Source organism: Amblyomma maculatum, chromosome 2 (assembly GCF_055883805.1).
Source record: "Amblyomma maculatum isolate TAMU_Amacu chromosome 2, ASM5588380v1, whole genome shotgun sequence".
NCBI classification, from domain to species: Eukaryota; Metazoa; Arthropoda; class Arachnida; order Ixodida; family Ixodidae; genus Amblyomma; species Amblyomma maculatum.
The window spans coordinates 149,433,529-149,450,868 of record NC_139345.1 but is presented as its reverse complement, the minus strand read 5'-3'; the positions used below and the strand labels follow the sequence as shown (position 1 = coordinate 149,450,868).

The 17,340-nt window shown below is 45.3% G+C and overlaps 1 pseudogene; it reads right to left on the bottom strand.

Moving 5' to 3' along the window:
- Nucleotides 1-9,964: 9,964 nt before the first annotated feature.
- On the bottom strand, nt 9,965-10,531 carry LOC146200152 (uncharacterized; annotated as a pseudogene).
- Between the last annotated feature and the right edge of the window lie 6,809 nt (nt 10,532-17,340).

The window sequence follows — 17,340 nt, the reverse complement described above, 5'->3', positions numbered from 1 at the left end:
TGCCAATACATCACGCGTGCGAAATCGTGTTTTTGATATTTTGATGTTTATTTGTTGATAGTGGCTGGTCACGTGTTCTGAAAAGAAGAGACAGCACAGTCCTAATCAGTCTTGCAGGCGAACGATCCTTTTCTTTAACCGCGACACGTGCACTGCGAAATTGTTCCTCCTCCGCCCGTCCGAGTCTGCTTAAAACGCCGCAGCACACACACGCCACGTATTATCACCTAAGCGCTCAGTTATTACGTAGGGCCCGTCATATTTCGCGGTCAGCTTACGCCCTGTTGCTTGTAGGCCGTGTCGCACACAGACCACGTCTCCAACTCTATAGCGAGGAGCTGGTCGATGTCGGCAGTCATAGTTGCGTTTTTGCGCCTGTTGCGCCCGAGACGCTCTTTTCCGTGCTTCTGACCTGATGCTCTGACAAGCTGCCTGCCGCGGTGCAGGGGTCCCGATGTTGATAGGCGGTTCTAAGTTGCACGTTCCTGCAAGTTGAGGCTGTTGTCCGTACACAATCTTATAAGGCGTTATTCCTGCAGAACTTTGCACAGAAGTGTTGACAGCGTAGGCCGCCGCTCGGAGGTGCTGGCCCAAGTCTGCCTCGCGAGGTGCTTAGTTCTTTTGCGGACACAAGGCAGACATTTAAACATTTGACTTCAGTGCTAATACGCATGTCTGTTCTTTTGTGCTTATAGTATTGTCACGACGACGTGACAGTATACTGATGCGTGCGCCCTTTAAGATTTGCATTGAAGAATGCAAAGTTAACAAGTTCATGCCTAGTGCTACCCTGTTTGTACTTTCCTGTTTTGTGTCCTCTCTCTACTGTGGTGGGATTATGTTGAGCTTAGTTCTTGTTTCCTGAATACGATTCTCACACCAGCACCAGGATTCCGTCCTTGTGCCGTAAAAGATAAGGTTTCGATGCCTGGCTCGGTTTTTAAGCTCGTCAACATTTGTTAGGAGAGACTGCGCGACAGGTTCCAATTCACCACAGCTCTACATTGGCGTATAACCGCATGAGTGCTGATATCCGGGTTTACAAGGAAGAAATAAGGTCTCCTAAATATTATAGTAGTTTTTTGCTCAGTTTTTTCGTTTCTGCGTTTTTCAGCTTAGATTTGGTGGCCTATAATATATAGTAATAATGAAATGTTGTCTTCAGATGTATTTCTGATTGCTGTAACCACAGATTTTACCTCCAGCCGGCTAAAATGTCAGTGAACCCTCCCTATATTTCTTAACACGGTCTTGGTCTACAGGAACAAACCAAAAGGTGCAAGATGTGGTTCGCCAACTACACCTTTGGATGTTAAGTAAGAATTCTTGCGTAACTATTTGGTTCCATGTAGAACGTGAGGAAGAAGATGGTTTACACGGTATGAAGGAGCACTAAACAAGGGTAAAGGGGGTACGCCTCAGTTCGGACGTCAAGCCAACGTTTCAACAAGTGGACTTGTCTTCGCCTGGGCCCAAACGAAGACAAGTCCACTTGTCGAAACGTTGGCTCGACGAGCGAACTGAGGCGTACCCCATTTATTCTTGTTCAGTGCTCCTTCATACTATATTTGGTTCCATTTTGGACGGAATAGGGTACAAACGGGGTGCTTACTCTTGGCCGAGAACGTCTGCCTGTCTTAGTATGGAGGAAAGTGATAGAAGATTGTGGTGTCTGTGCGTCTGTTCTGATCTCGGGTATACAAGTTCAATGTTTGCGTCAGTTCGAGGTTTATGATACGCGCTCACGTGGAATGGGTGTGTTCCGTGGCCCACGCCCCATAAACGATAATTCCTGCTTAAACATCTCGCAGGTTGCTTCCTGCACTAAGATGCCCAGGGATGGTAATTATTCCTCCAAGCTCTGGTCGGCAGGGTCGCAGCACGGACTGTAATCGCAGGTGCATATGCGGTTATGTGCCTGCTTTGGATGAGACATGTGGGTACGAGCGGTCGTGCTCCTGAAATTTACCGAGCCAACATCCGCTTCAGCAATAGGTAGCAGCTGTATTTTATGCCTATTGAGAGCAAACGTACGAAGCTAACGCAGTGTGTCAAGGCGCGATTTGTGGAAGCTCGGTTGTCTGTAGACAGGGGCTGTATTCGGTGATAAAAGACTGCGTTAAAAATTTAGGATTTCTTAGCAGAACTCATGTGCGCTATATGAAAAGGATATGTTTCCACTGACCGACGGGCAGGACTCTTAATTCTCCCCCTTTAATTGGCCCCACAGACCTTCAGTAAACTGCTAAGTATTTAGAAGTATCTGAAGGTAAGATAACAAAGTGCAGGGCTGTGGTTGCGTAGAACAAATTAAGCATCCCATTTTAAAATATGACGGCAACATTTAAAGCTTTTTGCCTCCAAGAGTGTGGTTCCTACCCAGCTACTGAAAACAATCCTGTTCAGGCCTTTGTAGCACTAGTACGCGTTTTTTGTAACTTTTTCACTGTGCGGCAAAGGAAAAAATGTACTACGTCGCGTATTTCGGTCCTGCAAAGTCTATTTTGGAATATTATAATATTGCTTAATGGCCAGCCTCTACGGCCATTGCCTATCATAAATTTGCCAGTTATCCGCTTCCTACAAATAGACGAAGGTCAATCAATCAATCGCCGTGCAACACCCAATGCATATTGAAGAAAGTGACGGTGCTGGGTATACGAACCAATAGACATAATAGGAAATGTATTTCCTCGTTATTTTTTGTGTTACAATATTATTAAAATGTAGGCCTGCTTTCTACTGCGGCCCTGTAACCACATACTAAAGGAGCGATGTGAAGTATTTGGTAGAAAGATATTTTACGTTACCCAAGAAAACATTTGCAGTAGCTAGCCCAGCCAGGCCAGGATATGCGTAATGACAAAATGGGGTTTGGCTTGATTGAGTTTCGTTATCTGATATGTTAGGTGGCACCACGGTTAAGCATTTGAGACACTGTAGTGGTTTTCGAGGCGTGTAAGATTATCATCATCAGCCGAACTATACCCACTTCCGGGCTAACACCATTCCCGGTACTTTGCTAGCTGCATTCACATGACCCCTGCGGACTTCTTAGCCTCATCCGCCTAATTAACCCAACCGGGGAGGCCAATTGGTTTCGGTGCTCGACCACTGTGCCCAAGGATGCGGGATGAAATCCCGGCCTCGGCGGCCATTTTTCGGTGAAGACGAAATGCAAGGCGCTCGTGTGCTGTGCGATGTCAGTGCACGTTAAGGCACCTCAGGTGGTCGAAATTTGCGGAGTCCTCCACTACGGCGTCTCTCGGAGCCTGAGTTAATCTGAGGCGTTAAACACCGCAAACAAAACCATCATCCGCCCACTTAACTTTTTGTCGCCCCCTGCTAAGCTTTCCTTCCCTTGTAATCAAATTTTTCACCCTAACAGACATCGATTGTCCTCTCTTAGCCCTGCATGCCCTGTCCATGTCCATTTATTCATTTTTATTTCCACCAGAATGTCATTAACTCGAGTTATTTCTCTGACCCACTCCGCATGCTTCCTGTCCTTCAACGTTACAGATACTATTTTGCGTTCCATAGCCCTCTGTGTTGTCCTCAAGTGGAACCCTTTACGTTAGCCTTCGTTTTACAGCCTCATAGGTGAGTACAGGTAAAATGCAACTATTGTATAATTTTCTTTTGAGCGATAACGATAAGGTGTTAGCCATAATCTGCAATTATTTGGCATATGCGCTCCATCCCAGTCTTATTCTTATAGTTACTTTCCTTTTATGGTCTTAACGTGTGGTTCCTACCTCTCCTAAGTAGACATGCTCGCTGCGACTTCCAGCGTTTTGCTACCTCTGCAAACTGTTGTTTATTACCAAACATTTTCTCATTCTTCGGCACTCTGATTTTTAGGCCTGCTTTCCTCATTTCCTGTCTAGGTCGTCGATCATTCTTTGCAATACATCCCCTAGATTACTAAGCAAGGAAATGTCATCAGCGAATCGCAGATTACTGGCCTATTTTTCTTCCACCCTTATCCCTAACTGCTGCCATGCATTCCAAGCATCTGAATACTTCCTCTAAGCAAGCTGTGAATAGTACTGTGGAGATCGTGTCTTCTTGTGTCCAACCCCTTTCTTTATTGGCATTTTGCTACTTTATGCAGACCTATGGCTGCTATGTAGCCACTATATATACTATATCCATCTGAATATATCCATCTATATCATCTATAGCCACTATATCCATCTGAATAAACACACCCCTACACTGCCAATACTTTCACATGTGTCTTGTCTATACCTTGATTTCGCAATTCCTACATTACTGCCGGTGTTTCTACTGAATCAAATGCTTTTTCGTAATCAATCAGTGCTATGTATAAGGCCTGGTTACGTTACGAGCACAGTTCTATCACCTGGTCGATGGTATGGATATGATCGATAGTAGACTACCCTTTCCTAAAACCTGCTTGATCGTTTGCTTAATTGAGGGATTACCTTAGCAAATTGATCTCTAATTTTTCAAGTCATCAGCGTGTCCTTTCTTACGAATTGATATATTGTTAGCTTATGTTAAATAATGTTAGATAATGTGAAGGAATTTTCCACGATTCCGGTGCCGTCGATGACACCAGGCAATGAATATACGAAGTGGCCAGTTTTCTTAGCACGCTATCTCCCCCGTCCTTCAACAAGTCTGTAAATACCTGACCCTCCTCAGATGATTATCCCCTTTTCATAGTTTCCAAGGGTTTCTTAACCTCGTCTTTCGTCAATGGCGGAAGATCTGACTGTTCTTCACTAATAACAATATCATTACAGAGGGTTTACAAAAGTAAGTCTGGCGACCATGAGCGGCACGTTGATTCCGCGCTGGCAGCCATATTTTGATCGCTCCATCCGTCGCTTCGTGTCCATCCGTCAGCGCCCGCCGTTCTGTCCGCGCTTTTCATGTTGTAACCTAGCGTGCTGTGCTTGGACCTCTCTTCTGTCCCTAGCGGCGTCTCTTAGCGACGCCTGGAAGCGTATTTTGAGAGCTGAGGCGTGGCGGGACCCACCGGCCACGCTGCGGAGCGCAGTTACCAACTGCTCTAAGAGTGGTAAATGGCCCCTCGTCGATCCGCGTAACGTCATCCCTATCCAGGTACAGTATCCAGAGTTTTGGAATGTGGAGATTTTTTTGTCTGTGTGCATTTGCTGTTTACTTGAACACCTATGAGAGATGATAGCTTATTTGTTTGCTTGGTAGCACAACACCGTCGCTCATCCAACTGGTAGATACTTGGTTGCTGAAATGAGCGAGGATGCATTTTCATTTGTGATGAAAGAATTGTGCGTAATTTGACGTAACTTGGAACGGTGCTTAGCACCTTCCTGCCCATGCCGTCGATGCAGTAGCTGGCACGTGTCTCGGAAATAATCGGTGGCTGCGTAAAAAACAATGTGTCATGGTAATTTGACCTTCCAGTGAGTGAAGATTGATTGGTGTGCGATAGGAGATGATGAGTTATTGAAATTTTTGTTATTGATTTGTTAATTGATAACATAAACAAACGAACAAAAGCAAAAATTGGAAATTGACGGTTTAAAGGTGTCAAAAAGTTTAGAATAAAAGACCAGTGCTCGGTGATGCTAATGAAGAAATTTTAGAATGTGTAGTTGATTTTTTTTTAAATCATTTACGAATGTGTTAAAAGGTGTCAAATTGAGAAGAATGCAAAGCCGATTGTTGCTGACGGTGAGTATTGGCGTATTAAAATATAAAAAATTTAAAAAATAAAAATAAAGAAAGAAATGATCGAAATATAAAATAAATAAAAGAGATAAAAGTTTAAACGTGAAGAAAAAACATCGTGCGTGTGTGCGTGTGTGTGAGAGGGAGAGAGCGAAGCTATCGCATCATACCCTTAACGGCGGAGTTTAAGTGTCCCCATTAATTTTATAACAATATGATATAATATATATCTCACTTTATGAACACAGCCAGTTGCACCAAGCACAAGCACCTAGCTGTAATGTGAGTTGACTTTTCAAATTTCTTTTTGTTTCAGCCGAGTTCCTCTTCCTCTGAAGTTAAGGCTTAAAACGTTTACTATCTGACAGAGAGAATAAACAAGAAATGGGCATATTTACAAAATTAACTGAATTTGAGGTGGCTGTCAATTTACCGCCACCTGAAAGCGAACCACCGAGTGACTCGACAAAACACACATATGTGAAGCGTGCCCTTTGTTATATTATAGGCCGGGCTGGCAGGTATAAGCACAGAATCTAAACCTGAGCTGCGCGCTCTGGACGTGGACCGGACTTCGCATGCATCATCACGTTACAACACCTTTCAAAACAGACCGAATGTGAGCATATTACAACACAGTAGCGAGGTGTCATCTATATGCCGCAAGTTTTGCAGCCGCTTTTGCAGCTTGAAACACGCACCTCTGGCGCACTAGACAACCCTATTGCTCTCTGCAACAAGTACTACCATTTTGTACGACTGTGAAAAGTAGTTTCGGTAATCATGCCGTTGTCTTAAATCAAATACAAAATGTTAAATGCAACCTACGTGCAAAAGGTTTCAAAGAACGTATTTGCACTATAGAGTTCGTTATACATGCATTGCTCCTTCTCCCGTGTCCTCCATCGCAGCATAAGCTTAAGTTCACAAGGCTCCGTAGCAATAAAAACAACCTTGCTGTTTTAGGTGATAGCACATTTTGTGAGCTAGCTCCCAGTCAGTGGGACGTGTAGTAATGCTTTACATGATGCAAGTGACACTTGCAAAGCCGATTAGGTTTGCAAATGAGTGGTTGCATACATGCGTACACCTTGTTTCCGTGCGCGTCTACGACGGTGCGCTGGCTGCAGAAGGCCACGCAACATGATGACATTATTCTTAATAGAGCTTGGTGCTAGAAGTGACTGCTCCAATGTTAAAAATGAAACAATCGCTTGTGAGCATTCCAATGCACCTTGCGGTCCATGCACGGGTTCCACAAAAGCGCACGTTGAAGCGTACTCGGTGGGAGGCGCGGGCGGACTGAACAAAACATGGCCGCCGCGCACAGTCTCTATTTTTTTTTCTAGATGGCGCTAACGTTTATAAAGTCTCTATTGCGCTGAGTGAGTATAGAACTCCTCGGCCACTTTGACTATCATATTCATATTCATGATGACATTCCCCGCCTTACCCTTTAGCACATACATCTCATTTTTTGTATGCCTAATTTCCCCTTCGCTTTAAGGCTGCCCCGGTTCTTTAAAGCATATATGTCGCACACTTTGCTCCTATTGATTACCTTTGACAGCTCTGTCAGTTATATCCCGTCGGGTTGGAGGCTTTCATAATTTCATCTTAAAGCAGCGCGAAACACAGGACAAAAGAACCGGAGACGACACAAGTGCTTTCTAACCACTTAATTTTTATTCATAAGTACAGAAAACTGGGCGAGTTGGATTAGATTCATAATTGAATTTTCATAATTTGACTTAATTTAACAGATATTTCGTCTGCTTAGAATATTTGCCGGTATCCTCTCTCACTATTCTACCGCCTACTTCTACCGCGCACTCAGTAATGATATTTCTGAAGGTATCGCTCTTCGTTTCTGCATTCAGGTGGTCATCCTCGGTACAATCTGAATGTCTATTCTGTAGCGAAATCCTGAATTATTCTGCATTCCCCTCACCGCTAATTTATTGGTGGACTTCTTCCTTATTATATTGTTTAGTTTCCTCTTCAAATCTAAGACTAAACTAATTTGAGACCTTACCATGATATGGTCACTACATCACACCTTTCTGATTACCTCTATATCCTACATAATACCAGGGTTAGAACGCAGTATGAAGTAAATTATTTTAGTCTCCCTATTAGGTATTTTCCATGTCCACTTCCGGTTTTTCTGTTTGCTGAAGTTGCTGAAGAAGATGATAATTCTTATTATTGCGCGCTGGAAAAACTAGTAACTCCCGCTGCTATTTCTAGAACCAATGCCATAGTCACCCACTATCTTGTCTCCGCCTGCTTTTCCCTATACCTTGCCAATGAAGTCGCCAATTAGCACAATATACTTCGTCTTTACCTTTCTCATTGCAAATCTACATATTCATGGGAACTTTCGACTACCTGGTCATCATGACTACATGTAGGCCGGTGTAATCTCCATTTTATGCCGCATATTAAGCTGAATTACGACACCTACCACCCTCTCATTAATGCTTTACAATTCGTCTATATTAGCAGCTGTATTTTTTAACGCAAGAAGTTAGGCAAATTGGTAAGTATTCATGGTGAGCGAGCGCGAAAAGACGAACACAGCAGAGAAGACAACACAATTCACGCGCTCACTCACAACGTATTGGTTTATTCGGTAAACGGTTTATTCGGTAAAGAACACGACAGCAGGAAAAAACCAGCAAAACTCGAAGCCGCATCAAGGATCCTAATCAGGGCGTGAAAACACACGCGATAAAACGTGAAGCACAGACCACCGCCACAGGTCAAGCACGCGGCAAACTCATTTTTCATCCAGGAATGACTTTTCAATAGTTGCCAGGAGGAGGCCGAGGAACTTGACGACTGAATCGCGAGCGTGCTTTTTGTGGCATTGACAAGTAGGCCGTGGACATCTAGGCGTTGGAAAAGTGGACGGAGGTGTGTGTAGTGTTTGTCGGCGCTACGGCAAAATACCAATATGTCGTCAAGGCAGACGAAGCATAAGTTGAGGCCGTGGACGACTTCGTCGATGAAGCGTTGAAAGGTTTGTCCAGCGTTCCTTAGGTGAATGCTCATGAAGAGAAACTCGAACAAGTCGAAATGGCTAATGTTTGCAGTTTTCGGGATGTCGTCCGGGTTGACGGGTATCTGAGTATAGGTCTTCACCAAGTCTAGCACGAAGAAAACGTGGCAGCCATAAATGCGATGGGCGGAGTCCTTTTCGTGGTGAACGAGGTATCTATCCGGAATTGTGCGAGCGTTGAGGGCATGGTAGTCTCCAAAGGGCCGCCAGCCTTCGGTCTACTTCTGGACAAGGTATTGTGGCGAGGCCCATAGGCCATCGGAGCAGCGTACGATTTCCTCACGGAGCATGGCTTCGAACTCTGCTTTAGCTATGCACATGCGGTACGGGGCAAGGCGATGGGCGTTGCAGAAAACCGGGAGCCAAGGGTGGTCCGGATGTAGTGCACAGTGGTGTGCTGCAAATCACATGAGAGCCAGCTTAGACGTATCAAACCGGGCTAGTGGGTAGTCATTCGCTGTCCTGGCGAATAATGTCGCGTTGTTGCGTCGATGAGACGGTCGTGACGGCAGTCCGGAAAATGGTCATAGTGCGCGAAACTCTGAGGCAATAATTTGCTCGATGACGTCAGCGATGGCAAAGTTCCAATGAAGGCCACGTCTTAGGCTTTTGGCTGGACGTGCTGTCAGAGCGATCCGTACGTCTTGGTTATGGACCCGTTTGATTTGCTGAGCTCGAAAGACGTAGGAGGACGGGTGCCTTGAAGGTGGGCTCGTGGTTAGCTGCTGATATCGGAACAACTGTCATCAAGGAACCGCTGCTCTGTAATGTGGTCGATGAGGAAGATGCGACGGCAGCAGCTCTCAGCAGTGTCTTCCAGCTGCCGTTGGCGTTTCCCTTATGTCCAGCGCTGCAGGGTGGTCGCCATCGCCATGCTTTTTTCGCGAGGCGTGGATAGTAGTAGCACCGGTCGTCCTCACCGGGATGTTGTGACTGGGTTGTGTTACGGTCACTGCTTTGTGGGTAGTGCGTCGGCTAGTGTTGAACCAGGTATCGTCAAATGGAGCTAAGCTGTCGATTGATATCGTCGATACGGCGCGCAAGCACTGCGGTGTTAAGCGGTGCGGCGACAGCCTGGACGGCGGGCCACCACTGCAACAAAGAAACCTGGATGACGCTATCAGCGATCCCGGAAAATTGGTCTAGAGGTAGCCTAAGTTGAGCATGCAGAATTGCGTGGACGTGCGGTTGGAGTCGTTGATGCCAAAGCGCTCACAGTAAGGAATCCTGGACTTCCATGTTGCCCGCGAGAGCACGCATGTGCCGGAGCAGCTGCGAAGGCTTGCGCTTGGCAATTTCAGCGGACTGTAGTTATCGCACCTTCTGGTCTTCCTAGTTTGGCAGGTTGCGGGTGAGTTCGCTCTTGTGGTGTTCGTAAAGGTGGCTTACTCGGTTGGCAAGAATATCCCGGACCCCGTTAGCGTACCGGGCATCGAAGTGGGCGACGACATAATCATAGCGGGTCTGGTCCCTCGTGGTGTGTGCGAGGGAGATCTGGGACTCGACTTGGGCGAACCATACATCTGGCGAATCGGACCAAAACGGCAGAAGCTTGACAGCGACACGCCAGACATCGTGCGGGGCAGCGTCTGGGATGCCGTCTGCCTAGCTTCTGACGCCCTCAGCGGAGCCGGCAGGATGCTGCTGCACGGAAGAGTTCATTTGACCGTGCCGTTCCTGAAGCTGTTGCTCTCGCTCGTCCATGGCGATGCGCTATTGTTTCTTGTCCGGGTCACCAGATGTGGGATGTCGTTAATGCTGAAGGACGAATCCCAACATAAGAAGGTTTGTGTGATTATCAGTGGCAGCGGACGAGCAAACCAACGCCACCCTCAATTCAATAGCGGAAGGAAAATGACCCAACTTCCCAGCCAGGCACCCTGTTTTATTGCGAAAGCAATATTCATTATCATCATCAGCCTGCCTATACCCACTGCAGGGCGAACACCTCTCCCATATTTCTCCAATTACCCTGGCTCTGTGCTAACTGCATCCACTTGGCTCCTGCGAACTTCTTAACCTCATCCGCCCACCTAACCTTCTGCTGTCTCCTGCTAGGTTTTCCTTCCCTTTGATCCAGTTTGTTGCCCTAAGCGACCATCGGTTAGCCTCTCTTCGCACTGCATGTCCCGCCCATGCCCATTTCCTCTTCTTGATTTCGACTAGAAATTCAGTAACTTGAGTTATTTCTGTCACCCACTCTGCACGCTTCCTATCTCTTGATGTTACCCCTAAATTTTTGTTAAAAAGCCCTCTGCGTTGTCCTCAACTTAAGTAGAGCTAGCCTCCACATTTCAGCCCCATTGGTGAGTACAGGTAAGATGTAACTGCTGTGCACTTTGCTCTTGAGCGATACCGGTAAGCTGCTAGTCATAATCTGCAAGTGCTTGCCAAATGCGCTTCATCCCAATCTTAGTCTTCTTGTTATTTCCTTTTCATGGTCCGGATCTGCGGCTACTACCTGTCCTAAGTAGGCATATTCGTCTACTACCTCCAGTGCATCGCTACCTAATGTAAATTGCTGTTCCTTCAAGACGCTGTTGAACATTGCCTTAGTATTCTGCATATTGATGTTCAATCCTACCTTTCTACTTTTCCTGTCTAAGTCACCAATCATTCTTTCCAGTTCATCTCCTGAGTTACTTAGCAAGGAAATATCATCAGCAAATACCAGATTACTGAGGCATTCTTCATCTACCCTTATCCCTAACTACTCCCATTTCAAGTCTCTGAATACTTCTTCTAAGCAAGCTGTGAATAGTACTGGGGAGATAATGTCTCCTTGCCTAACACCTTTCTTTATGGTAATTTAGCTACTTTCTTTATGCAGAACAATGGTTGATATGCAGCAACAATATGTATATATCTTCCAGCACTTTCACGTACGGCTTGTCTACCCCCTGATTTGCAATGCCTGCATGACCGCCGAGGGTTCTATTGAGTCAAATGCTTTTTCGTAATCAATGAAGGCTATGTATAAGGGCTGGTTATATTCCGAGCATTTTTCTATCACCAGGCTGATGGTAAGGATATGATAGATAGTAGAGTACCGTTTCCGAAAACCTGCTTGATTCTTTGCTTGATTGCAGTCTAAGGTTGTCCTGATTCTATTAGCGATTATCGTAGTAAATACTTTAGACGTAACAAACAGTAAGCTAATTGGTCTGTAATATTTAAGTTCCTTAGCGTCCCCTTTCTTGTGAATGATGATAATATTTGCATTGTTTTATAGTTCTGGTACCGTCGATGACACCAGGCACTCCGTATGCAGGGTGGCCAATTTTTTAGTTGAGTTACATGGTGGTCGAAGTTGAGTTGAAAGCTAGACACTGGGTTGACAACTGAGTAAATCTTGAAATTTCTCCAACCAACACTTTTTTTATTTTACAAAACCCGACGTTTCGGAGCCAGCTCTGCTCCTTCTTCAAGGGTGCATGACGCGGGTCTGCGTGCAGCTATAAGTAAAGGCATGGTCGAGGGGGAGAAGAAGAGTTCGAACGTCCGTTGTCAATGGAGCCGATCGAACGCACGTCCGCTCTCGTCGCAGTTTCTCGAAGGAATCCCCATCGCACGTGATGATCACGATGAATATGATGATGGGCATAACGAAGCCTGAAGTCACGCGCGAGTGCGGCGAGGAGTCAGCCCGGCTTGGTGCAACCGATTGTCATCGCAACAGCGCATGCGCAGTTGTGGCTCCGGCTTGGCACCGCGAGATGCGCTTCTGCTAGCCTTGTGTATTTTTCGATACAAAAGACAAAAAAGGAAACGGGAGACCCATGCGCTTGATTTGCTTACGTTGGCTGTCCAGATTCCTCTTTTGTTTTTTTCATAGCGTAGCTCACAATTTTTTCAAATCTGTATACTGTCACTTCGTTGGTTGGTTGGTTGGTTCACAGGAAGGGAAAGGCGCAGTATCTGTCACACTTGCTCTGTGGACACCTGAACCGCGCCGTAAGGGAAGGGAGGAAGGTGGGAGTGAAAGTGGAAAGAGAGAAATAGGAGCCGTAGTGGAGGGCTACGTAGTAATTTCGACCACCTGGGGATCTTTAACGTGCGCTGACATCGCACAGCACACGGACGCCACTTCGTTTCGCCTCCATCGAAACACAGCCGCCGAGGTCGGGTTCGAACCCGGGAACTCCGGCACAGTAGTCGGGCGTCTTACCACTGCGCCACCCCGGCGGTCGTAATGCTTTTGACGGTGCTCGCAATAGCTTCAGTGACGCAAGATTTATACTTGACACGCACTTCAACTGAGCGAATCGACAAATTACACAGGCCTTGTGCCTTCTTAATGAAATGCCTAAAAAACAGGCACGGAAACGCACTTTTTATTTTTCCTTCCGCGTTTCAAACAATATGTCCGTGTGCGCGTGGCCTACAGCATATAATGAGGATACAAATGGGAGGATGTAGCTGTGGACTTGGGCGTGAGAAAACTAACGGACAGGAAAAGTGCGCACCTGATAAGCGCTACATCAAGTGCAAAAAATCAGCCTGATTTTACTATTGGCTTCAAACCGTTTCAGTTGATGCTGAAAGAAAGCTCGATATCTACTCCCTAGTACAGATTTGCAGCTGCATGTTTGGGTCTCATCATAAGGAAAACAGCCATAGCCAAGTGTCGCGTCGTAATGTAACATCAAAGTGTAAGTTATTGGGGTGACCATTTAAAAGATTGCAGAAAATGGTTATACGCTGCTCGGGGTTTATCTTAACGAAGGTATTTAACTGCTGCTATAGCCTTCGTTTTCAAGCACGCGTATTCCCTGCCTTGTCCTCACTAAAACGACAATGTAATGCGATTCCAGTGATTTGAAATGTTTCTGCATATTTAATTATAAATTAGAATCGCAGATTTGAAGCACATCCGGAGCACCATTTTCTGCTTTTTTAAGAGCTCGACTATTCACAGAGAGCATCTCGATCTGATATCGCTTCATTCATTAACAGGCTGCGAGCACCTTGGATGGAATGCTCCGATGAAAATGGCATATTAGACCTGACGCCTGATAGTATATAACACACAAAGCACGCCGAACATAGCAAACAACGCTGGGACAAACTTCTTCTGTAGTGATGCGAGGCACGCATGGGTAGATCAGGTTGGAGCATGGGTATGCCAATACGCAAATTTAGGGTGGCTGGTATCTGTCAGGTTCAGGTGCCTTGTCTGCTATGCATATTCATTTGGAATTCACCATTGTGCGGCATCAATATGAAGCGTATTTATTCGATGTACTGTATATGGATATCGTATAAAAGAATGCTGGACGGCATACCCACGGTACACGGTCCGAGACAAAATGCAGAAACCAGACGGCAAAATAACGCAAATAATAAGACGTTTTACATATTCTTAACACGGACTCAGTACTTTACAAATTTCATGTGTACGCCTTATGTGAGAGCATTTCAATAAATGTTCTTTCTTTGCGCTACCAATATAAAATCTATGAGAGTGCAGTAAACATATTCGTAATTATTGCATCTTACCTGTACTCACCTATGGGGCTGAAACGTGGAGGCTAACCAAGAGAGTTCTACTTAAGTTGAGGACTCCCCAGAGGGCTATGGAACGAAAAATGGTAGGGGCAACATTAAGAGATAGGAAGCGTGCATAGTGGGTCAGAGAAATAACTCAAGTTACCGACATTCTAGTGGAAATTAAGAAGAAGAAATGGGCATGGGCAGGACATGTAGTGCGAAGAGAGGACAAGCGATGGTCGCTTAGGGTACTAAACTGGATTCCAAGGGAAGGAAAGCGTAGCAGGGGGCGGCAGAAAGTTAGGTGGCCGATGAGGTTAAGAGGTTCGCAGGGGTCAAGTAGATACAGCTAGCACAGAACCGGGTTAATAATTGGAGAAATATGGGAGAGGCCTTCGCCCTGCAGTGAATATAGTCAGGCTGATGATGATGACGAAGATTCGTAATTATATCTACTGCACATAAAGAGACCCGTCCTGACGGCCAATCGCTATGTACGTAAACGCGCCCTGGATCCGTTTCTTCATAACGGCAACTTCAAACACAGAACAAGGCCTTACAGGGAAGTTCCGTCGTGGCAGATGGTACAGGCATGTTTGAGAAGCGGCGCCTTCCAACGTCTTTTGGCCGGTAGGAATAAGTGTCGGTCGGCGGACGGGACGTAGTGAAGGGCGGCTGTTCCTGACCTTATGGGGCTGGGACGGTAGGTCAACACCGATTGCGGTGGGGGCGGGGCTAGCCAGCCACCGAATTTTTATGTGTTGTAGGCCGTCATTGCACCCGCCACGTACCACTTAGTTGGTGAACGACGGCTGTTGCGACGCGCATCTTTCTCTCCCTCTTCTTTTTCATTCTCCTCTACTTTCTCTCTTTTGTCCGCACGGGGCAGCGGAGGTGGCTCAACTACAGACCCAGTAGCAGTCCCGTACATTTTCTTTTCCTTCTTCCTACAGGCACAAAACAGCAACAAGTGTCGGTCGATGGAAGACGCAAGAGTTTAATGCCTCGCAATTCTATATACCAAGGTTGATATAATGCGAGATTATTCTCTTACTCCTAGCATTTACAGTATCTTAAAATAGAGCATTAAAATTTATTTATCCTAAGAGAGTTTGATCGAAAAAAATGTTCAAAAAAATGCTACAACAGTTTTTTTGGTTACCATGGCTTTTTGCTCATGGACTGCTTAACGAGCATGTTGTGAAGAACAGAACATCTTTCATAAATCTACACAGATAAAGCACATGACTTAAAATGTTACTTGGCAAAGCATGATCTCGCAGGAGCTGTTGATGGCGAACATTTTCCAAACATTCATTTTATTTGCGCGCCACAAAAGGCCTCAAAATGCGCTCTACCACAGAGGCCTTCTTTATGGGCTCAGTTTGTTGCCTTTCGGCATTTTGCTGAATGCCGCACACTTTGCTGAAAGAGATAGCAGGAAATTATTGCCAAGGCTGGTACGTAGGTCAGGAGGACAAAAATAAATATCAGGTCAGAAAACGTGCCTAGCACACAGCTGCACGCAATTTACCCAAGAGAGGATGCATTTTTTTATGACAAAACATATACACGTAGCAACAATCAGGACCATTTGTCATTGCTGGAAAATAGAGAAACCTTCCGCTCTCAGTGATGGAAAACAAAAACGCAACAAGATTGTCGTTGCTTGCGCAGCCAAATGTGCGCTTTTAACTTAAGTCACAAAATATCGGCCGCTTTTCGGTGGAGGCGAAAAGCAAGGCGCCCCTGTGCTGTGCGATGTCAGTGCACGGTAAAGAACCCCAGGTGGTCGAAATTTCTGGAGTCCTCCACTATGGCGTCCCTCATAGCCTTAGTCGCTTTGGGACGTTAAACCTCACAAACCAACCTACTTTGGTAGAAAGATTGTCGATGTAAATGAGAAACAAACGCGCTCCAATGACTGGCCCTTCAGGCACGCCCGAATAAACATCACTGAAAAGTAAATTGTAATTGTTAGCGCAAACAAATTGTGACCGGTTAAGAAGGAAGTATTCGAGCCGTTTAGGAATGTTATGATTAATGTTCAACTGATTTACTTTAGGAAGTAATAAGCGATGACATACCTTATCGAAAGCTTTGGAGAAGTCAAGAACACTTCAATCAGCCTCTGATATTTTGTCTGAAATAACATGCAGTTTATTAGCTAGGTAGGCAAGTTGGGTATCACAGGAATACGATTTTCGGAAACCGCGATCTGCGGCTGTGAAGGAATTAAACACGAGAAAATTGACAAGGTGTGTGAAAATTATGTATTCCATAAATTTTCAGCAAGTACTAGTTAGAGAGATGGGACGATAATTTACAGGTGATGTTCTAATGCCTGATTTGTGCGATGAAACCATGTTCCCGATTTTTCATTGTAGGAGCAACGTTGAGGTATTGAATGATTGCTGAAATATTCTGGTCATTGTTACTGAACAGCACACAAAATTATTCTTTAAAACCTTGGCATTAATACAGTCATAACCGGGAGAGGAGGGAAATTTTTAATTGTTAATAATTTTGGCAATACCTGATGTATCGATATATATAAGAGGCATAACTGCATATTTATATTGGTGGGCGGGCGGTGGATTCAAGATTGAAGAGCAGGAAAAAAATCTTTGCAATGGTTTGGTTAAAGGCAGAAGAACATATGATGCTGGGAATAGGGTCCCCTTACTCGTCTAAAAAAGTGATAGGGTCATCGGATGGCGGGTTAGCATTGGGCCAGAAGCTTTTATTATTCGTTGATAACATAGACCGTAAAATGGAAGAAGAATTGGTTTTGCTTCTTTTAGTGCGTTGACATATGCGTTATACGCAACTTTATATGCATCTCAATGCAAGTTACTGCAAGATAGGTTGGCAGCACGATATCGGCGTTCCTTTCTATTAGATAACCGTATGACATTTGCAGTGTACTAGGAGGCCTGAGGATTAGAAGTGATGGTTCAGGTAGGAATGTATTTCTTAGTTCGTGAATTATTTTTGCGAACATATTGTAATGGAGATGAAGAAGACTTGAGCAAGTCGAGAAAAAGAAAAAAGGAAGAGGAGATCGAAGTATCCACGCCCCTTTGGGCCTTGGCTTG